Source organism: Pseudorasbora parva, chromosome 5 (assembly GCF_024679245.1).
Source record: "Pseudorasbora parva isolate DD20220531a chromosome 5, ASM2467924v1, whole genome shotgun sequence".
NCBI classification, from domain to species: Eukaryota; Metazoa; Chordata; class Actinopteri; order Cypriniformes; family Gobionidae; genus Pseudorasbora; species Pseudorasbora parva.
This window is the reverse complement of record NC_090176.1, coordinates 23,929,968-23,935,967: the sequence shown is the minus strand read 5'-3', so window position 1 is coordinate 23,935,967 and position 6,000 is coordinate 23,929,968.

The following is a 6,000-nucleotide window of genomic DNA, read 5'->3' as shown; positions in this document are numbered from 1 at the left end:
TATTATTAACCCTTAAATGCATATCTTAAGTCTTTAGTGACCTGGGACATCATACACTCCTCATTTATTTTTTAAAGTTAGACATCAACCTTCTTACTAGTCCTCAATCAATTCATTTAAAAAATATAACAAGAAAAACCTAATAAATTATAAAAGAATGCCTGTTTTTCATTCATCATTTTGTAAAACAATAATTGAATCGTTGATGACTGAATAAGTGGAATTCACCTTTATTCAACAAGGTGGCAGTGTCTGATACACAGTGAGGAAGTGACGTTTCAGTACTGAACTCAATCAAATATTAGGGTGCTTTTTCACACTTGGTTCGATTGCCCATACCTGAGTTCGATTGCTCCCCCCTCCCCCTGCCCCCTATGGACCGTTTTCATATTGTATTTTTTGGGTCCGGACCGGGTTTCATTTGCGCCATCAAAGCAGCTGTTTACCCGGTTGCTTAGTAACAACAGTGAGTGTGAAGGCGGCGACATTCACAGCGTTGCTCCCTTCACTTTTATATTTTTGTTTTTGAACCATTGGATTTGTTATCAAAGCTTCAGTGCGTAATGGCACTTGCGTCTATCTGCCGCGAATGCACTGCAAATGCTCTAAAGAACGCTGAAGACAAGCAAAGATTAGATCAACAGCTCTCTGCTTGCAGTATGTCAGTGACGCTCTTCATGTAAATGAGTGAAACACACACAAAACACAAATCATCAAATCATACGTCATTAATAGCGGTTCACTTCCGCGATTTAGTACGATTGCGTTCACATCAGCAATGAGCCGTACCAGAGTTCACATGAACCGAACCCCAGACCCCCTTTTTAGGCGGACTCGGGTGCGGTTCGCGGGTGCTCATCCGAGTTTGGAAGACCGCGTTCACATCATCCAAACGAACCGAACTCTGACGTCAACAGAATCCAGGTGCACACCAAAAGTGCTAGTGTGAAAGCACCCTTAGCTTTCACACTTGTCATGTTTGGTTCGATTAAAACAAACCCTGGTGCGATTGCTCGGTTAGTGCGGTTCATTTGGCATAAAAAGATGGGTCTCGGCCCGCTTCCAAACGAACTCTGGTGCATTTCCATTGATATATGAACGCAACACGGACCAAAGACATGTAAACGAACCAAAAACCGGTTGTAATGTCACAAGATGCGATGCATAGTCAGCTGATTTGACGACGCAGAAAGATAGGTGTATCCAAAATGAATAACGTTAACGTTAGAGGGCAAACATAAAGCAATGAGGAACTGCCTCATCAAAATTTGGTCCGACGAGCATGTTTCGAAAATGCTTTTTTCTGCATACAACGGAGGAAATCCTGCTACTGTTTTGAATGTTTTAAACATTTTATAAATTCTCAGCAGGTAAAAATAATGCCATATGTACGCGCATAAAATGATCACATTTAATCCAGCATACAGTATTGTTTGGAATGTTCGGCAAGCAAGCTCCTATCATATAAGCCGACCAATCAGGTTATGAGCGTCTCCCTATGCCTTTGGTTCGGTAACTTTAGGGTCGCTGTTAAAAAATGCCAGTGTGAATGCTAAACGGACCAGGACTTTATGTTTTGTTTTTTTGGTCCTGACCAAACTAACCAAACTAACCGAACTACAAGTGTGAACGCACCCTTAGTGTCACTGTCACTTATTGGCGTATTTGGTGAAGAAGCTGCCAGCAATCAAAATATTGATTTTAACGATATTGGAAATGATAGTTTTGAGAATATCTGAGATGGCGAATATGAGCCAGATGCTGAATGTACTGTGAAATGAGCTCTGATGAGGACAGTGATGATGGTATAAAACATCTGCTCAAACTGAACCCTTCCAAGTTTCAAAAGATAACAAAATATGCTTTATTTTATTCTTCTGTAATTGTTACTCTGATGAGTTTCAAATTATCGCGTCAGGTAGATATCCATCCGTGTTAGATATAGATCCGGGTTCCTAAAGATTTGATTGGTGATACTGATTGGTGAAACATTCGTGCTTTTAATGGTTAAAGTAACTATTACTTTTATTTAGATACATTATATATTGGGTAACATTTGAATAATGGTCTGTCATTAGGTAACTAGTATCAACAGTAATTATTGTAAAGTGAAAAAAAAAGTTTTTTTACCTAACAATTGTCCAGGGGTCTCATTTATAAAGCTTTGCGTAGATTTCATCCTAAAAGTGTACGTACGTACAAAAGCTTTAAATTTTAATACATTTTGAATTACGTTTGGATTTTACTACACTGTAAAAAAATATTTAGAAAAAAAGTTACCTGGTTGCCTTAAATTTTTGAGTTCATTGAAATTAAAATTTTGAGTTAATACAATGAACATTTTTTGAGATTCGACAACCGTTATTAAAAGATTATTAAAAGATTTTGTAAGCATATTGGGTATTAATGTGTGTGTTATTTCTGATGATGCAGTGAAACATGCCAAATAGTGCTATTTTCATGATTTATCACATTTTTTATGTGGTTCAGATACAAAAATATTTTGAGTTTCTATTTATTAAACTAATTTCCTTCATTGTTTCAACTCAAAATTTTAATTTCAATAAACTCAAAATTTTAAGGCAACCAGGTTACTTACTTTTTAAAGTTAAACAAACAAAAAATACCACAATTTTTTTACAGTGTAGACGCATACAACCAAATCAATCAGCACAAATAACACTGTTGGATTTAATCTTCATGATAATGTGGATATAACGTATGAAATGGAGTGAAAATTAAATGTCATTAATTCTTATAATCGTTCTTCTCACATTTATTTTCTACAATCTAACTTCAGTTCATGATCTAACTTCAGTTCACGGCCTCACCATCTGTGTCACCAATTCCCTTTGTCTCCAGAACGTGCATACGCACAGCTCGAAGTTTGCTTAAAGGTGTGCACATTCTTCCGTCAAGTTTGTTTTTTATAGATCACAACTTTTGCGTGGGAACTGGCGTACGTACGTTTCCAGCCCCGTTTTGTGCGTACGCACGCTTTATAAATGAGACCCCCGATTACTAGTAGCTATTGAAGAGGGACTAGGCAACACTTGAATAATTGTACGGCCATGTTTAAGGTTGTCTGAGATAAACTTTAACGTTCTAATTAGTAATTGTTAATAATTTTTAATTTGACATATACCTATTTTGTTAAAAGATTAATTAATGAAAAAGGGATTTATATAGCACTTATGTACTACAGTACACCCAAAGTGCTTACAATCATATAAGGGTAGGTTTGTCAAAATGAATGTTTTAATGTATGTGATTAAAGGGGTACTTCAGCGCTGGGAAGATGAATCTGTATTTAAACTGGGTCATCGATGCAGTAGAAATGTGAAATTATTTTTGAATTTGGTGCCTTCTAGACTGAGAAAAGACAGAAAATGTATTTTTGTCCCATGGGGATGAAAGACTACAATTCCCAGAATGCTTCGCTGCCCTGTGCCATTCCCAACACCACAAACTTCACTACTGTGACTGAGTTAGAGAAGACACTATAATTAAAAACTGAACGTGTCTGTTCAATATAATGAGTGAGTCACCGCGCGAGTCTCACAGCACTGAGCACTAACTGCACGAGTGATGAGAGCTGAGGTAATCGCGACTACACTCGCGGCATACATTCACAACTCCAGTTCAGTCTGGCACGCGTTTCAGTTCATGCCTTTGCAAGCTTAACTTTCATAGAAATGAATTTGAGAAGTTAAAAGACTTACATTGCTCACCATAGCTCCGTTTAAATGATCCTGTCTGCAAGCTGAGCTCTCCCTGCCAGCTGAGTGTTATCTCCCATCCCCCATGCGCAGATTCAAAACATGCGGAAATAGCTCCCTCTGCTGGCTGTAGTCTTTAGCCTTTGGGCAAGCATTCCTCCTATGATGCAAAAATCGTCATTTTGCATCATAGGAGGAATTTTTCCAGAAATAAAATGCATAAATCTCTCGTCTCAGGGAGATATGAGGGGGGAAAGCACAATAATTTGAATATACTCCAGGGTTTCTACTGATACAAAGCTATATGCTAATCGCTGAAGTAACCCTTTAATTGTTTCAGTGTAACATGTAAATTTTTAACACAATTAATTTTATTTCTGCCATCCTTTGGCTAGCATTAGATTATATGATCACGCTATTATTTATGCAACTACAAACCATTTAAGCATGACAACACAAAAGAGAACACAGTGCAGTACTGGGTATCTCCTGTCTGACACACACGACTTTTGAGCACAGAAAGCCGCTTCAGACAGCAAAAACACAAAACGGACACTGCCAGTTTGGTCATTTATCCTCGCAAGCACACTCTTAAATGAGCTAAATTAAGTCTTAAATGATTATAAAGAGTTGAAAAATTGAAATGTGTATCGTTACCAAATTGTGTTACCAAATATTGCTATAAAAAATATATATTTCAAATAAATGCTGTTATATTGAACTTTCTATTCAATAAAGATTTTGAAGAAAATGTATCATTGTGCTTTTAGCTATTGATGAAACAATAAGAAATGTTTCCTGAGCAACAAATCATTAATAACATATTAGAATGATTTGATCAACTGACGTAGAATAAAAGTTCATTAAATCTGATGAAAATTTATCTTTGCCATCAATGGAATAAATTAAATTTTTGAAATATATAAGTAGAAAACTGAAAGAAGAAAAAAACTTGTATTTATATTTCAAAATGTTACTGTTTTTGATCAAATAAATGCAGACTTGGTGAGCATTTAAAAAAATGAAACCATCACCAATAATTCTTTTGATTGAATCCACTAAAAATCCTTTTGAGACCAGTTGCTTAAAAGTAATTGTTACATGGCTTGATCTGTCACGCAATGAAATTCATAGGTTTATGTGTCCAGAAACATTTTGGGACACTTTATGCAAGAAGTCATTTTCATTAATATGCACAAACAATAAGTTAGTAAGGAGAATGATGCTTATGATTCTCTTTTTAAAAAAAATCACAGCTTGCTACAGACGTATCCCCAAATCGATTTGTAGTTAAACATAAATGAAAAACAAAAGACATATCACCGAATGCATTAGATCTCTTCAATAATCTATTCATTTCTAACCTCTGTGGAATGAGCTTAAAAATCAAAGTGTGCAACTTGGCATGCTCTTACTTGACGAGGAGGCTCGGTTGCTGCAGCAACGACAATTATAATAGCCATCGCACAAGGGATGCTTATGTTTTTCAGTCTTTAACTTGAGCAGCTGTACACATTCTGCATGCATTCTCTGTAATTTCACACTGCATTTCAATATAACATCATCTAGCTGAGTATTTATCTGCCATTTTAAGATAATTAAGTGGTCAGCTTGCCAGTAAGCCATTAAGAAAATCACAAAAGCATCAATACTCTAATTCCCAGCCTTAAGGCAAGCGGCTGGCCATCGATTCTGTCACTTCCAGTGGGGTGGTGCTCTATACGGAGGCCACAAGCCTGACTTCTATTGAAAAGGACTTTGCCTAAAAGTTTTCTCTTCGTGGCAAGGTTTGAAAAAGGCAATTGTGTTTGTGATGTACAAAATAAAAGCAATCTGCTTTGGATCACAGAGTTTGACCTGAATTTGATTCCCATAGCTTACCGTTTGAAACTCGGCTCAACTTCAAACTGTCAAAATACACCAGCTCTTGAGGAGCTGGAGATTGTGCTGTATTATTTCTAAATCCGTATCCAGGAGAGAGCAGATGATCCACATTTTAGCAGGAAATGCCCAATGTGTTTGAAATGCAAGACATTAAGACACAAATAGAGCAGAACCGTAAACACTGTGAACATTGAAATGTCATCTTAATCTCTTTAAGCTTCAGTTCTCTAAACAAATACTCAACCCTCAAAAGAAATTTACCCTGAATTTGCGTGTGATGTTCGAGGAGGAGGTTTATTTTTTTATGAGATGAAGCCGTGGGAGTGCAGACGACCTCAATGAAATGGAAACGAGCCCAAACTGCATCTGGAGGTTTGGCGGATTCTTCTTGTGGAGC